The sequence below is a fragment of the Talpa europaea genome (assembly GCF_964194135.1).
Source record: "Talpa europaea genome assembly, chromosome: 1".
Classification (NCBI taxonomy): domain Eukaryota; kingdom Metazoa; phylum Chordata; class Mammalia; order Eulipotyphla; family Talpidae; genus Talpa; species Talpa europaea.
In genome coordinates this window covers 86,795,927-86,814,442 of record NC_140073.1, presented here as the reverse complement: position 1 = coordinate 86,814,442, position 18,516 = coordinate 86,795,927, and the positions used below count along the sequence as shown (strand labels likewise).

Here is an 18,516-nt window from a genome sequence, read left to right as displayed (position 1 = left end):
ATGCAAATACAGCACATGTGGTTTAAGTCCCAAGAGCCTTGTAGGACACAAATCACAGATGTGGAATAAACATTATCAGAGAATATGACTCCATGGCCTTCTTCTTGCCATCAACAGATGCCCTTCTGCTCCCATGATGTCAGAGAGATACCTGATATGCTATCTTGAAGAAAATCATAGAAATTCAGGGTTCTCAAAGGACCCACGATGGCAGGATTTGAAAGTGGACACCAAAGACTTCTTGGTAAATTATAGCAGAGGTTTGGAATACATCAAGGCTCTGATTTTAGAGAACACTTGGCACTATGATAACTAAATACTGTAAAACTCATCCTTCATGCACCAAAGTTAGCAGACTCAAGCTCCGTGCAGAATACAGTGTTCTTGTAATGCAACCCAGATAATATGATGGCAGAAGGCCGAGAAAACAGAGCTGGTATATTTCAGATATTCAATAAATTCTCCTCCAGTTGTCCTGAATCTCCTAAGCTATCTTCCACAACAATGCAATTCAGAGCAATCATTGCACAGAGATTGTACTCTCTTCCTTTACGGTCTCATTCTATTCCCATAACTTTCTTTTTCAAAATTCTCATGCTTAAAGAATGAGAAAATTGAATCTATTCTATATCATTAACTACATCACTATATCGTACACTGCCACTACATATGAGAAACAAGTAATCTTATATATTGATCAACTACATTTCCCATAAGAGAGACTTCAGTATCCATATGCTGACCTGACCTTAAAACTTATATTGGCAGTATTGTCAATTTCCATGTAGTATGATCCTAAGACTATTAAAACTCCTCTTTGGATGACAAACTAATTCCCTAAACCTGCTGTCTAAGAACTGGAATTTTAATAATCAGTTTATCTCTTTAGGCAATTAAATAGAGGGATAATCTTTTTCTGTAGTTATTTGTTCAGATATTGCTATAATACAACTTTTCTTGAAGACTATTTCTGATTGCAAATATTGTGTATGAATACTTTAAATGTAAGCAAAATCAGAAATAAATAAAACTAAAATGAAAACTTTCTAATCACACTATTTGAATACAGCCCTGTTAATATTTAGCATATTTACTCGTAGGTTAACTAATGCATACAATATGGATTATATATGTAGTAACCATATTGGCCATGTACAGGTCAAGTTAAATATAAGAAATTGTCTCTTATTTTTTTTTTTTAGTGTTATATTACGAGGTTTTTCCATAGCATTATTCTATGAGTAACAAACTGATGATTTCATAATATTCTGTCATAGAAATTATCATAAACTATATAACAGTTTTCCTGGTTTCCCACAATTTAAATGTTTCCATGTTTCAGAACAAATTATACTGCATTGGATAAGCAAGATTTTTTGTTAAAAATTATGATTTGTTTTTCTGAAAAGTTTCGTAGAAAGAGAATTACAATGTCAAATAATAAAATTTTTGGAGGCTGTTAAAATGCATTTTTACTTACTTTCTTGAAAGATTGTTCCAAGTTGCATTAGCTCACAAAAATTTTGGAGTAAGAAAACTTCAATTTTTATTTTCCCCTAAATAATAAGATATTTATGCTTAGCAAATTTTGTAGAAAGTGTGTATATATGTGTGTGTGTGTGTGTGTATTTGCATTTGTTTTATTATGCCATTCTTTCTTAGAAGTTTGGGCTGGTATTCTTTTACATTTCAATTAAAAAAAATTAAGATTTATTTTTAAAGAGAATTTAAGTAAGTTTACTAAATCTTGGGCCTAACAGTTACTGTTATTTTTGCAGATTTATTTTGAATTGCATGCCAAAATGAATTTACTCCTATATGAAAGGGCTACTTTTTTTTTATTTTTTACAGCAAAATTTAGGTTCTGTTTCTTTGTGTTTTTTTTTCAATTAAGGTTTTAATTTTTAGAGACATTTTGTCCATCCGGTATTACATTTCAACATATTTTTCCGATATCTGTTAAACGTTTTAAACATCCTTATACTTAATTGTTCTCATATTTCTTTTGTCTTATGGGTATATAAGATTTAGTATTTTATAATTATTTTACAAAAATGTGTAATTTAGCAACATAGTGAATCTTTTCTCTCCATACTGCTTTGTGATTCTCCTGTTATCATATTGATGTCATGGCCTTTTTGTGGACTGTCTAGTCAGTTGTGTTATTTTTCTCATAACTATGTTATTTCAACCTTCTATTATCCTTATTCATGAATTTCCCTGTCTTTCATTGGGCCTCTTTCCCGCTGCTATTCCTTTTATAATTTTTTTTGGAATAACTCTTAACTCCAAATCTTTCATATTACCTGAAACTATATTGTTTCCTCTCCCCCCAGAATATGCCATTGAGATTTGGTAGGATTGCATATTAATTCAGGGAAAATAAAACATGCACGAATATTAAGATCTCCTCTTCAGAATAAGCATGTCTTCTGCATTTCAGGCTTATTTTTATTTCTTAGCAAATTTTCAAAATTTTATTCATATAGACCCACTTAGTCCTAGATATTTGAAACAGAATTCCAATAGAGGAATAGAGATAAATGTTATGGCATTATGAATTTTACAGAAAAAGAGAAACTATGACTCCAAAGAAAGAAAAGGCTCAGAAAAAGTAAGTCAGTCATCTTTGTACTGACAACAGCCAAGAGCCCACGACTACTCATTGCCGTGTTCTTATACCATGACCTGTGGCAAATCTATCTCATAGACACAGTCCCTATATATGACTCTAAGCCAACGTGTGTGACTAGAGGAATCTAATCCAAAGCCATGTTAACTTTGTGATAATAAAAAAGCAAAATTTAGGGCCTCCCCTAGTAGGCACAGAGGTTGAGCGCTGGGCTGCAAGGCTGCCCACACCCTCTGCAGCGCTGGTTCATTCCCCGGCTGCCGGCGAGGGTCCCACAAAAAAAAAAAAAAGAAGGAAAAAGAAAAAGGAAAATTTAATACCCAAAATGTGTCATTTCCATTGGTCTGAGTTTCTTGTTCTTAAGATCCTGATAGATAAACTTCCTCCGTCAATAGATACAAAGACAGTCATCTAATTTTGAATCCAAGTCCTTACCTTTCTGCAAAAATCTATTGCTCAAGTTACTGTAAACTTTTCATGAACACCCTTTTAATAGACCTTTAATATATCATCATTGGGTCTATCATATCCCATTTTCAAAATTTTACAGTACGGCTGTCATTTCTTTTGTACCTTCATAATGTCTAACAAAATAAGAGCCTAAAACTCTGAGTACAAATGTGGAACATAAAAGAGAAAGTATAGTTTCAGGTAGGCTAGTTGAAGTTTAACAGCTGGACTCCACTGGTAACACTAAATGCTTGAGCAAATAAATTTGACACACTACTTATTCTTACCTCTAAAATGGGGATAAAGTAGCTACCTCACAGAATTGTAGTGATTGTTACATGTACTCCATGGAAATCCTTTGACAAGTGCCTGGCAAAGAGGATTAACTATTATAAATACTCATGTGTATAAACAAGCAAAAAACAAGGTATCTCTGCAACTGCTTCTCCTCCCCTAAACACTCCTAGCTTGTTTTGTGAAAGAAGATAAATGCAAATCAAATAAATGGGGAGGAGAAAGAGGAAAGTTTGTGTATTCATTTACATATATGTAAATATATACACTCTATGTGTGGCATATCTCCACAATCATCATGTATGATAGTGGAGGATTGATTGCAGAAATCAATTTCTGTGTAGGATTGCATGGAGAGCTAAAGTCCCAGTATTCCTTCCATTTACTCTGGCATTGCACCTGACACTACCACTTATGCTAAATTTTCCACAAAAGGTGTCACCACTTTAATAATATTAATTTTGTAACAATTATTTATTTATGCATATAAGAACTGGGATGTAAGCCAGAGGTGTGTGTGGGTGGGGGTGAGAAGATTCACCAGAGAGAGAGTAGGGAGGACAACAGGCAGATCAATGGAAACACACTGCTGATGGGAGCAGCAGGCGAGTATAGAGAGGTCTGCTGTTCACATGGCTTGCTCCCTGGCTGGGGAATGAACTTGTGCTGCAGTGGCTGGCAATAGCTTGATAGTGCTGTCTTTAACCCCTGCACCATCAGAGAGGCCCACCTTAATAACTTTAAACAAGAAAACAACAGGGAAAAGAACACCTCAACCATGGAGATTTTGAATTTAGTCTAGTGAAGATGTATCCTGGGAGGATACCAAGAGGTTAAACTAAGAAGGCGGAGTTAACTGTAATTACCAAGTGTGTTATTGTTTCTATTGTTCCTTATCTCCCTCCACCTTGGATGCACAATAAAATGATAAGTTGTGATAAGTTGTGATAGTCATTTTAGAAATATTTGCTTTATGGTAAGTGATATTTGACCCCACTATAATTATCTCTCTCATATCTGATATTGCAGTTGCCACAAACAATATCAAACTCATTATGAACAATCTCTTTTCCTGACTTTCTTTTAACTCCTTAATTCATTCTCAACCTTCTTTACTATTCTCCTAAACAATACTTAAACAATCCCTTTTGGGCCAAATACTCCTTTCACTTTAACCATGTTGTAAGTGCACCCCAAAACTAACATGTCTTAACTAGTACCAAGAGATATATTGTGATTCCCACACTGACATAATATTCTTTCCAATGTTTAGTTTTTCAAACAAACCTTAGTTTTTAAAATATAGCTTTAAAATATATTAAAATAATATATTTTAATTTACTTATAACTGTCCTGCAAATAAATGTTTAATAAAATAATTCTCTGCTACAATAAACCAAAGATACAACCCATACCTGACCCATACATATTTATACAAAAGCAAGAGTATGACACTCTCTTTAAAGTGGAAGAGCATGAAATCAAAAGAGAAGATATTCATTTTAATGAATTATTTCAGTTTCTACTCAAAAATTGCAATGAAGGAGAACATTTTCCCCAAGTTTCTTTTAAAACTGGACACTGGGGCCTCCCTGGTAGCGCAAGGGCTTAAGGTGCAGCACTGTGAAGCAATCTGCAGCCACTGTAACAGGAGTTCGATCCAGGCCAGGGGAGCAACCCACATGGCACAGCAGACCTCTACATGCTTGCCCACTGTTCCCCTCAGCAGTATATTTCAGTAGATCTGCCTGTTCTTCTCCCCACTCTGTCTCTGGTGAATCCTCTCACACCCCACACCTCTGGTCTATATCCCAGTTCTTCTATGTAAAATTAAATAAATCTGTAAAAAACAAAATAAAACTGGACATTACTAATCTTTTTAATATCTGTCAATCTGATGAGTAAAAATGGCATCCCACTGAAGTCTGTAATTCTCTGAATATGGTGAGGTGAAAGACTTTTTCCATTAAACTTATGGAATTATTATTTTTGCTTTTTACAATATCTTCTTTGTTATTTGTCAGTAAGTTTCTCGTTTCCATGATTATCTGAGGGTGCTTTCTCCTTATCACCCATCTTGCAAATATATTGTTTTAATTTCCCATTTTTCTTTTATTTATTCAGTGTCTCTACACACACATTTTAAATTTTATATGTTCACATATGTCAGTCTAATCTTTTTTCACTAAAGAAATTTATTTCTATTGATAGCACACTTTTTTAAAAAGCAGGTATTAAATTCTATCAAAAGGGTTTTTTTTTTTTTTACTATTAAGAAAATCATGTTTTTTCTCCTTTAGTGAGATGTACAAAATCTTTAGTAAAGATGTACAAAAATGGATTTCCTCATATTGGAGATACTTACATTCTTAGGATATGTATTTAACTTTGCTTAATGAGAGGATTGTTAATTTATACTTAGCTGTCATAATCATTATTACAATTGGTCTGTAGTTAATTTCCTTCTTGGAGCTATCCCTGTTTGATTTCATTTTAAGGTTATGTCATTCTCATTAAATTGGGAAGTTTCCACATTTCTATGGGGAGGATTTTGTACGACATGGGAATTACTTGTTCTTTGAAGGTTTGGTGAAACACATGCATAAAAAGTATTTGTTCCTCATGTTTTTCCAGATATATCTTTTTATTATTTAAAAAAAATTCTATGACAGTTTTTCTATTTTTGAATTAACATTGAAGATTTAATTTTTTAGAATATAATTAATTTCATTTAAGCTTTCTGAGTGATGAACCTAGTTTTATACAAATTATTTGTAAGCCATTTTATTTTATTTTATTATTTTGAGCATAAAGTCTTATCTTTGTGTTAATAATGACCATTATTTCAAGTTTATGGATATTTCTTTTTAATAAGCCAGCTTTTATTTACTGATTAAATCTGCTTAACTTTAATTTAGTCAATCATTATTCATGCTTATAGCATTATAATATTCTTATATAAATAAATAAATCTTTAAAAAAACTACTTTGTCATTTACCTTTTTTATTATTAAATATTTCAGGCAATGAATATGTGACTTCAGAACAACCAGAGAGAAAGAGAAGGAGATCACATCTCATATAATGAAAGGCCAAGAAGTGAGGTCAGAATTTGTGGTTGTTTTTTTTTTTTTTTTCCCTGCCACTCAAACATTCCACATTTAAGAGTTATGGGTGATGGACTAAGAAGCTCATCAGAGTTGATATTAGCCTAATAGGACTTGAGAAGCAATTTTGGAATCTAGATACTACTAAGACGAAGATGCCCTGAGAATCTCAGTAGAGACTCATGAAGGACTGTTTCCTAAGAATAAAAATGAAGCAGAAATTAAACCAAAATCCCATTATTGAATTAGCTTTACCTCAACTTGGATTAAGGTGATTTGCTTCATGTCTAAAGGATCTGCCATAAATGAAAAATAAATTTCCTGTGTAAGAAATATAATCTAATTTTTTAATTATTTGTGTAATTTTTAGTACATACTGTTTTACACTTGATTTTAAAAGGTAGTTTTGCAATGCATAAATGATTGACAACAAGAAGAAAAAGTGATGGAAATAGACCTACAATAAGCCTATGTAATCCATTTTTAAAGCATCACATAATATACATTTTTTTTTAAAGATTTATTTATTTATACAAGCACTGGGTACAGTCAGAAGCACGGGAGGGTGAGATAATTCACCAGAGCCAGAGCGGAGAGCAGAGCAGACAGAAGGACCGAAGTACACTGCTGAGGGGGACAGCGGGCGGCAGGAGAGGTCTGCGCGCCATGTGGGACCCTCCTCCAGTGGCCGGGGAGCAGCCGGGGATCGAACCGGCGCAGCAGAGGCTGCGGGCAGTTTCGCAACCCAGCGCTCAACCACTGCGCCACCAGGGAGGCCCCACATAATATACATTTTTTAAAAAATTACAAAAGCGATAGTTTTGGCAGAGAACTGGAAATGGTCAATACAATGAAATGAATTTTAGAAATGAAAGTAAAATAACTGAAATTGAGAAAGATTTACCACAGATTAACTAGAGAGAAAATGAAATTAGATCAGAATAAAATACACAGACTGAAACATGAAAAATTAAAAAAAAAAGGAAAAATACTGAAAAAGCTATAGAACATGTGAAAAGTTCCCAAAGGTATGTCAGTGGAATACCAGAAAAGAAGAATCAGAGTTGTAGAATGGGACAAAGGTGTATTTAAAGTTAAAGAAAGAAATTTCCAAATTTTTTTTAAATACATCAAAGTCACAGATTTAAGAGTTACTAGAAACTTAGAGCAGGATAAATTTCCATTCTTCAATGAGGACAACGGTTCTGCAAATGAAAATGTCCACTTGTTCCTCTATACTTTAGACACCCTCAGGAAGATGATATTCTTGTCCTTTGTGCTGACTGACCATTGTGTCTTTAAGGCCTTCTTGCATAAAATTCCTGCCGCTTTGATATTCTTGCAATCTAGCTATGCACAACCTGCCTTCTTGATGTCCCTGATCTACTAATCTCTAGTTACAATATATCTTTCATAAAAAGACTCGTTATTGTTTTTACAACCTGGCTCCATGGTCCTGCATGATGTTCACATCTACACAAAAATGCCATTCAACAACCTGAGTTCTAGCCTTATTATAAAATGCCTTTTCATTTCTCTTCTCTGCCTTTGACTTTTGTTTCCACTCATTCTTCAAACATGTCATAATCCAAACTTATCCTCTTCCCAAAATCATTAAACATTTTCTTCTCAATTTATCTATTTTCCTCAAGTGTTCTGTTCCCATTCCAGCAACAGATCCCACCTCCAAGACTGCTTTTTCCACTAAGACTAATCTTGGGTCTCATTTGGGAACTGAGATCCATTGATCCTTCTAGATTCTTCTTATCCACCTTTTTCCTTTTTCACCCTCAAGGCAACCATCTCAGTTTGAAATTTTAATCTGTTCAAGTAACCTAATCTGTTAGACTTTATATGGTTTTATACCTTAAGGAAAAAAAATCCCGGGCCTCCCTGGGGGCCCAGACAGATTGAGCACTGCACTGCACAGCTAACAGCTGCTGGCCAGAATCCCACATGGTGCAGCAGACCTCTCCTGTCTTGCCTGCTGCTCCCCTCAGCAGTGTACTTCAGTCAACCTGCCTGCTCTGTTCTCTGCTCCGTCTCTGATGAATCCTCTCACCATCCTGCACATCTGGCCTATACCCCAGTTCTTGTACAAAAATAAATAAATCTTTAAAAAAAAATCCCATAGGAAATATAAAAAATAGATACTAATAAAAACTACATTAACCATGCCAATTAATATCTTGCTTTAATATCTGGAATTTTTATGAAAAACTGCCAAGTATCTTAGTAATAAAAAATTCAAATAAATATAGTTACTTAAAATCATGTGCTTGAAAAGTCCAAGATGGTTTTGTGTTATCGTCTTTAGTCCATAGTTACATTTTATCTCTAATAACTTCAGCTTCTACAATTCAAACCAAAATAGGAACAATCTCTCATTTACATGACAAGTGCCTCCTAAGTGGCCTCCTTGCTGCCATTCTTAACCTTCTATACTTAGTTTCTTCACGCAGTTGATAGGACTATCATCAAACTATATATCATGTCATTTCTCTGCTTTAAACACCCTAATGACTGAAATGAAACTTTCCAAGGTGTATATTATCTGCACATTGCTATCATGCTGAACCCCTTTCTACTTCTTGCTATTAAGCCTTCTACCTTCTACCTTTCTATCTTCTCTGGCCATCTTATTTAAGTTTCTAATCTGTGTTTTAATTTTCTAGTTTCCAAATATACAATGTATTTTGCTTTTTCTAATTATTTTGCCTATTTCCAACCTCACCAAACTAGAATGTAAACTACATCAGAGAAGAATTCATATCTGATTGTCACTTTTGTATCCCAATACCTAGCCTAATATAAACCACTGCTTGTCACAAACAAGCTGATCAATTAAATATTTGTTTAATAAATTATCTCATATTTCACGTTTTCCCCCTCCATGAAAGAATATTAGTGTTGATCCAGAAAATGTAGAAGAGGACATATTATGATACACAACATAAACTGCTATCAATCAATGAATATACTTTTACATTAGACACAAAGATGAAGATTTGATTATGTGTTCAACTCAGTAGTCGATGAGCTAATCATATGTATCTACAAACATAACAAAACAAATAAAAAAGTACATTTTCAGGTTATGAAAAATAATCGATCTTTTAAGAGAATTCACCATGTAATTTAGATAATGAGTTTCAGAAAACATTTAAATCAAAATCTTAGTAGTTTTCAGGTTTTACATGTTAATTTATAAAATAGAAAGTGCCAACACTAGATTTAGAATGATTTTTGGCTAAATAAAAAAATAAATATCTCCATTTCATTTATTGCTTTAAATGTAAGAACTATAAAAGTTCTTGAAGAACTGTGAATTGGAAAAGAAATGGTGTTCTTATCCAAAGGTAATGTATAACACCTGCATATGTATATGAAGATCATAATACTTGTCTTCAAGGAGCTTATACTAAAATATAGGAATAATCTTAAGTCTTATATATTAAAAACAAGCTCAATAAGTTTGATTAAATAAGTAGTTAAGCCCAGTTAAAGGACCATTGGAGATATTCCCTTGTGGAATTAACACTTTTAATATGACTGTGTCTCCACTTCTGCTTCTGACATAAATTAATAACATTCTATTTGGTTAAAAAAAAATTCTCTCATTAGTGTCCCATCAAAAATAGCACCATTTGCCTCATTAAATTTAATGAGGTTGTTGTTGTTGTTGTTGTTTTTCCATTGGTAGGTGTGGGTGTGTGATATATGTGTCAATGTGTTAGACTTGTATCTTCAAAGAACATGCTTTACATAGGCTAGCTATTCTCTGAAGCTAAAATTGCTTTACAGTAAGCTATTTCTAGAAGTGGTCCCTCAATGGGTTTGGTAGTCAGGCAATATCTTTCACTTTATTCTGAAGAAGTAAAAGTGTCAGAGAGCTGTAACTTTAAACCAAACCCTCAAATTAAAGAATATCTTATCAGAATCATTTATGAGTAAAACATACGATATAGATATTTCCTAAGAAAAATTGAAAGAAAAAGAACATAACTTTCTCTTTTATCCATAGTTTCAACTTAACAAAAAATTCAATATAAAAAAGGAAATTGATTTGAATTACAATTATTGATCCCCAAATAGCATGAAAAAAATTTCTGAAGGGCTGAAATATTATTTCACTCTTGATTGTTTGTAATAATACATAAATCTTATGAAATTGCTAAGAGGGCATTTATTTTTCTTTACAGCAATCTGCATGATAGTGACACAAAAACAGGCAAACACATGCATAATATTGACGTATTCTAAAAATATATGCAATATCTGTAGTTTATCCATTTGAAATTATCTTTGACAAAAATGTTTGAGGATCATTAGCATAATTGAGGGTAAAGTATTCTAAGAAATTAGGTGTTAATCCAATCTTAGTTTTAGATGGGATTAAATTATACTAAAAGGTAATAATATATTCTCAAAGACAGTTCAATTTTAGATTAAAATAGCCTAAAGCTGGAAAGACATTAAAAATGTGTTCAGAGCACTCCAAAAAGAAGGAAAATAATCAAAATTCCAAAGATAGAAAAGTACATACATTCAGTATGTGGATTGAAAATGAGGGGAGAGAGAAGGAGGGAGAGGGCCAGGATGAGAGAGATGGCCCAAGAAGAAATGTGCAGCTTCTTTCAGATTGCGTACTTTGGGTTTAAAAGTGCCCATTTCTATATGACAAAGATTAATAAGAAGAGAGTATTTCATGGAACTGGTGCAAAGTCATTGTGTTTTTTTTTTTCTCACCTTTTCACAAAGATTGGGGAGAAAATAAAAATAAATAGTAATTATGGAAAAAACTCACATCAGAAGGAAAATTATTCTAGGGACACATCATCACCTCATAGTTACCATATTTTGGTGTGGTGAGAACATTTACGATCTACTCTCTTAACAACTTTCAAGCATTCAATACAGTATTGTTAACCATAGTCACCAAGCTGTACTATTCATCTTATAACTGAAAGTTTGTCTAACCAACATCTCTCCCCTTTACCCTACCCCTGCTCTACCCTTGTGCCCCTGACAACCACCAATCCACTAATATATTCTGTTTCTATTCATTTGATTTTTTTAGATTCCATATATAAATGAGATCATACAGTATCTGTCATTCTGCTTTATTTTATTGAGCACAATGTCCTTAAGTTTCATTCATGTTGTCACAAATGGCAGGATATTTCTTTCTTTTTTCATGACTGAATTATACATGCATATTTATACATATATGTGCTCATAAACACATATATGTATATATGCATGTATGTATGCATGTGTATGGATGTGTGGGGGGCTGTCCAATCATATGGTAGTTCTACTTTTAAAATTTAAAAATCATATTTCAACTACAGAGGTCCAATTGGAAATTAAAGGAAATAGAATAACTGAAAAGAATATGTGCCCTCAAGAGTAATAACATGTAAACAAACTGAAAATACACTTCTGAAAATATTTGGATTAAAAGGGACATTAAAATTATAATTGCAAACTTTTAAAAATGAACATTAGATTACAGATTCTATGGGGAGGTGCTCGCAATACTAAATAATAAGCAAGTTTATTAAATGGAGATAATGTCATGTACAGCAAATATTAGATATGAGAAAACACTGGGTATATAACATACTCATCCTTGGTGCATCTGAAAAATGAAAACTTAAATAAAATGGGACAAAAAACTTCCAAAAGATGTGACATTGAAAATTTCACCAAAAAATAGGGAGAAATCTGGTCATAAAAGTAGATGAAGTGATTGTTGCAGGAAAATTTGCTATAGAATTTAAATACTAAGAAATGTTTTTCCATCATTACCAGACTCAGTGGATAAAGAAAAAATTCCTATGGACTTCTACGCAGAAACATGAAGATTGTTTTTAGAGCCAAAAGAAGCTGGCTTCAGACTTTCCCAAAGCAACAGTCATAGTCGGAAAGTAGTGAAGAAAGCCTAAGGGTCTTGGCAAAAGTAAAAGTGCTATGTAAGAACTTTGTATCCAGTCAAGTTTATGTTCACATACAAAGGTCCTAAAAAATTTCCGTGGACAATATTAGTTTCATCATATATTTGTTTCCACCCAACCATAGAAAATATTTTCAAATGAGAAAGCTATTGTATAGAATGAGGGACTATTCTCAACTAAGCTAAGCTTTGAAAATTACAAGGACAGAAAAAAGCACAAATATTGAAATTGTGACAATATAACAATATAACTACCTATTAAACGGTAGGTAATTTATGATAAATTTGGAAGAAGTGTAAGTGTATACATTACTCACTTTTCATAAAGGGAGTCAGTTCTGCTTCATGTAGCAAGCATTAAATTTATGCGTGTAAGTACAAGAACAACTAATTCCTTTAAAGCAGAAAATAAAACATATAGCATACAAAATTTTACAGAGATCACAATGCAAAACTAACTCAAAGAGAATTTGCTCTTAGGCACTCCTTTATTTGTTTTGCTATAAGAAAGGCAAGTTATAACAGAAACACCTATGTAATTCCTAAAATGCAATCCCTCATTAATTTGGTATAAAATTCATCAGAAGATTTCCTTGTATTTCAAATTATTTGGTTAGAGAAACTTTGTTTTCCTAAAATTCACCTTGACTTCCTTCAAATTTTTCTTCATACTTAGGAATCATTGCAAAGAGAAACATCTAATAATCTATTATTTGTTTTCAAGTACAAGAAGTACATGTAGACAATATGAATTTCATAATGGATGACATCTGAGACACGCCATACTGTGTATCCCAACAGAATCTGTATTTTAAGCTATAATTTCCTACTACTTAAGTAATAATAACTAAGTGAAAGTAAATAAAAAAATAAATAATACTTTTTATTTCTTTTAAAAGCAGAACCATGGGCTTCCCTGGTGGCACAAGGGGTTAAGCACAGTACTATGAAGCAATCCACAGCCTCTGCAGCACGAGTTCAATCCCCGGCCAGCCAGAGAGCTACCCACATGGCGCAGCAGACCTCTCCTGATTTACCTGCTGCTCCCCTTAGCAGTGTACTTCAGTTAATATGCCTGTTCTGTTCCCCACTCTATCTCTGGTGCATCATCTCCCTCCCTCCCCCCTGCATTTCTGGCCTGTACCCCAGCTCTTGTATGCATAAATAAATCTTTAAAAATAAAACAAATAAACATGAATTCTCTTATTTTCTGTTTTTCAATTCACAAATTTCCATTAAAATTGTTGCCCGGTAGGCACTCATTTAATTTTGATTGCTTTTTGCCACAGCCTCTTCGAGAATTATCCCTAGCCTGTGCCCGAAACATACAGGAACTCATAAATTTGCTGACTAATGAACAAATCAATCATGAAGGCATAGTTTACAAGCTGAATAAGACAGTATAAAGAAATGTTAAACAAATTTAATGGAAATCACACATACAATATTAGAAATTTATATTAAAATTGCAAGTACAGCATGTTTTAGGAGGATAGCATGTCCCTGAAAATTGTTTAAATTTTTCCAGCAGAGTGACACTGACCAAAGTTTTGATTCTATAATTTGACTTCCATTTCTTTTTTCTCAATATTTTCATTCATTTTCTATACAACTGAAGGTTTTTTATCAAATTTCAATACAAATTGTTTCCTTAAAAATATTTCCCCATCCATTCTATGACTCTGCTCTTTTTATTTTCTTCATTAACTTTGCTCCCAATACATGATCTTATATAATGTCTCCTCCATTGCTGAATGTTTAGAACTAATAATAAAATCTATTATTATCTATCAACTATAACAATTTTATGTTCAGAAAAGCAACAGTAAAAGGTAAGTAGTGCTTTTTTGGAATAAGACTTTTATGAACTTGATAAAATTTATCCTCAATGAATTTTCCTGTCTCTCTCTTGATAAATTCTGAAAGTTATGTTTTCTTTCTGTGGTTGGTTTTATCTCTTTTTAGTACCTCACTCATATATTTCCTCCATTCCTCAATTTATCTTCCTCATTACTAAGTATTAAAATGTTTTTCTTAAACAGTTTTACATTTATTATATTTTTTCTTGCATGGTTTTCTAGCAATAAGCTATAGATTTTGAAAGCAGTAACTATTTTATGATTCCTGAAACCTTCACAACTTAGTGTATCTCTGCAGTTAACAAAAAGTGAGTTATAATTGATTTAACAGAGTTTGAAAATTAGAAGAAATATATTAAATCCCATGAAAGTGAGGTATGTGAACTAAAAGTGGTTAACAGTAAATCATCCTCAGGACTTTAAGGAAGACTGACATTGGCAAGTGTAATGTTTAGAGAAAATAGTGGATCCATCCCATTTTCCGAATTGATTAAAGATTCAAAATCAGTCTCTGATTTCAAGAGTAAGGAATTAAAAAATTCAAAATTTTGGTGAAAAAGGCTTAAAAAGGACAAAAAACATATTTATTTACTTAATTTAGAATATGCCATATTTACTTTAGTTATCAAAATCTCTTCAATTTAGACATATTATTTTCAATTTAATTTATGGGTTGATATTCTTTTGTTTCCACAAAGCTGTACTTGAATAGCTTAGCATCTTGCTAATTACTTTTTTTTTTGCATTTTTTCTTAAGACTCCTTTTATAGCTTAAGAATCTAACTTTAATACTTTTAATTGTGTTAACAAAACTGGATAACTTTAGGATACACTGTTCTGTAAAAAAAAAAAAAAAAAAAGGTCATTAAGGCTCTTTTCCAGAAATATATCTGAGCCAGGTAGACAGCTAAGAGACAGGTGGAAACATTCTTTTCAATGAGGTCCCAAAGTGGCCTTCAATTAAGAGAAACAATCGACTAATGTTTCTCTATTTGATGCCAGGAAGCTCTGTGTGCGTGTTTCTAGGGTTTTTCCTTCAATCAGCCCAACATGAGGTTGAACTGCAAGCTGTGATTTTGTAAATCTTTTTTTAGTACCTATTGGGGCATCCTGGGAATTGTGGTCTCCTCATATCTGCATCAAGGAGGAATGCACACAGACCAGAAAGGATCCTACAATTTCACATCTCAAATATCCCACCCACCCTCTTTCCAATTTGGAAAATAAAATTAGCTGTGAATTTTTATCCTGGGAAAGCACATATTTTGGAAACATCAGAATTTGCAAGTTCTCAAGAGGGATAATTCTTTTGTTTTCCCTATCATTTTCCTTTTGTGAACTCAAAGAAGCTAAAAATCCTCACTAGTACCTTAGCTGTTTTCTTTTTTTCCAACTTTAATTTGATCTGTAATAAAACAGAATCTCTGTCTCTCTCTCACAAACACACGCGCACACACACACACACGCATACACTCTCACAGACTTCATGGACTGGCTAAAGTAGTCAGTTCTTTTGTTGAGGCCTATTAAACTTATCCTGTATTTTTATATCATTGTAATAATATTATATGGCAGGCAAAAATATAATGATAAATGATAATTTGCCAAAAAGATTAAAAAAACACTGAGGTGTTACCTATCAAAAGTTCTCCTTCTGTCTGTGATGCAGCACAGATTGTGATCGTGACAGTAAATCTGGTGCTATTGTTAATGCCATGGCACTTGGGTTTTTGGCTTGCTTTAGTCCAATCTGTGACATGCTTGTGAATATCTTTCTTCTGTTCTGTCTGTATGGCATATGGATTTCTGGGATACAACGTCAGACCTATCCACATAACAAGTGTTCAGAGCACCTTATCATTTTAAAAAGCCAATTACTCAAAAAGACAAATGTGAAATGTTTCACATTTAATGATGAGCAAATCTGCAAAACAAATGCAATTTTGCTCCTTCTAAAAAGTTTAGTTTAACTGTAAATATTGCAATGGAGTCTTGCATGACACACACCACCGATAGAGAAAAGCTCATTTCATACATATTGTATATCATCACTGTCAATTACATCTGCACAGTATTTAAAACGAGGGTGGTATAAGTAATTAGAAATAAAGCAAATAGAATATTCTAAACTACAAGGCTCTGAAATCACTGTAAAAATGTCACTGCTAACATTGAACACTCTAAAAAAATATTTTGAAAGTCTCACCCAAAAAACTGAAAACTGCATATGTCTACAGAGGTAAAGGTCATTCATGAAACACTCAACAACAAAAAAATACCAATTCATTTTTTAGAAATATTTGTCAATATGTAAAGAATGTTTTGTACATAAGTTCTCAGTTACTGTTGAATCAGTGGCTGTATGTAATATTCCCACATGGAATGATGTCCTTTCGAATACTTTAAAACAAAGGTTTAGTAAAAGATTTTATGGGGACATCTTGAGTGCTGAGATTTTATGCATGGGAAGAACAAGTAACAAAATACAATAACATTAGTTCTACAACTGATTTATATATAGGCAAACTTTTATTTCTATTTATGAGGGCAACAATAACTAATTCAGAACTATACATCACTATTCTCTCGACCCTGCCCCACTTAAACAAAACAAAGACAATACTACAAGAAAAACAATCACTTTGACTCAAAAAATTCCCATGTGGATTGTGTAGATATACTTGTCACATCTAAATGCCTATACTCTTTCTTTCTTTCTGTGTTTTTTTTTTTTTTTTGGTCTACACAGTCTTTAAACCTTCTCTGAAACTGGGAACACTGGTAAAAGAATATTATATGACATGAGAAATGGAACACACCTGGTGCTGGTAATTTTAGAAGAAACTAATCTCGATATTTATAACATCATTTAGCAAGCAAGCGGAACGGTTTTACCGGGGCTGGAATGTTGAGATATTAAAAAGTTCACTCAGTTCTTGGACTTTCATTCTGCATTGGAATGCAATGTAGTCAAAAATCAGAGTCTCCAATCAGTGGCTGCCAAGCACACATAGAAAGGTTTACTTGACACCCGCAGTTCTATTATATTTTACGTTGACAATTTGTTACCCAGAATAGAACGTAAATAAAAAGAGCTGAACAACCAGTTCATACATCAAAAACAGAGATAGAGAGTGCTCATATTCATAATATTTTTAAGGTATTTACTGAAAAGAAGTGCTTCAGTTAGTATTTTATTAATATTATGTCCATTGTGAGTTTGTTTCAGCTGCATGAATAGGTACCTTAGTTTGAAGAAGTGAATTGAAAAAATGATTTGCAGGGTACTTAAATATTTTAATGTGATAGTTAAAATTCACCAGGCAGGGCCTCCCTGGTGGCGCAGCGGTTGAGCACTGCGTTGCGAAGCTGCCGGCGACCTCTGCGGCGCCGGTTCGATCCCCAGCTGCTCCCCGGCCACTGTAGGAGGGTCCCACATGGTGCGTAGACCTCTCCTGCCGCCCGCTGCTCCCCTCAGCAGTGTACTTCGGTCCTTCTGCCTGCTCTGCTCCCCGCTCTGGTGAATTCGCTCACCCTCCCGCGCTTCTGACTGTACCCAGTGCATGTATAAACAAAAAAAACCAACCAAACAAACAAACAAATAAATAAAACATGCCTCTATAAAAAAAAAAAAAAAATTCACCAGGCAGTCTCAGGGCATGTAATTAAAATTTAAAAGTAATGTTTTGGGCATTCTCAGAATCGTTACGGAAAGATACAGGATCTAAATAAACAGGTAAATAACAAACCGTTCTTTCTGTCTCTCTAAAGTAAATGGATTTTATCCTGTTTACAACTAGAATAATGCAAGCACAAAACTCCTGGAGCGGGCCAACAACTTATTCTCCCAACCTTTACTTTCAACCAATCAACTGTTTTCTTTCCTTTGGCTGAGTCTTAAACTGCCTGAAATGTAATGAAATATGTAACCTACCCAAATTTCCATAGTAATGTTTAATTTCTAACATTGGAACTTCACTCATGTAACATGGAAACCCTTGCACTCATCTCAACATTTATGTCAACAGTTTTCAGAATATTTACATAGAGGAAAATAATGATACTAATGAAGACTTGTCAAGAAGAAACTAGCTAAAAGAAGCTTCAGTTGTATGAATTAGACCTGAGCATATACGAGAGGTGACCTTGTCACTGGTTCAAATAGGTCACACTTGCCCAAGGTCAAGTTGCAACAGATATTTGTTGACCTGTTGC

The 18,516-nt window shown here is 33.4% G+C and overlaps 1 protein-coding gene across 1 annotated transcript in view; it reads right to left on the bottom strand.

Moving 5' to 3' along the window:
• Positions 1–18,516, bottom strand: part of ARHGAP15 (Rho GTPase activating protein 15) — a gene marked incomplete at both ends in the record, with an annotated part of 604,948 nt that overhangs the window by 333,848 nt on the left and 252,584 nt on the right. The window lies entirely within an intron of this gene.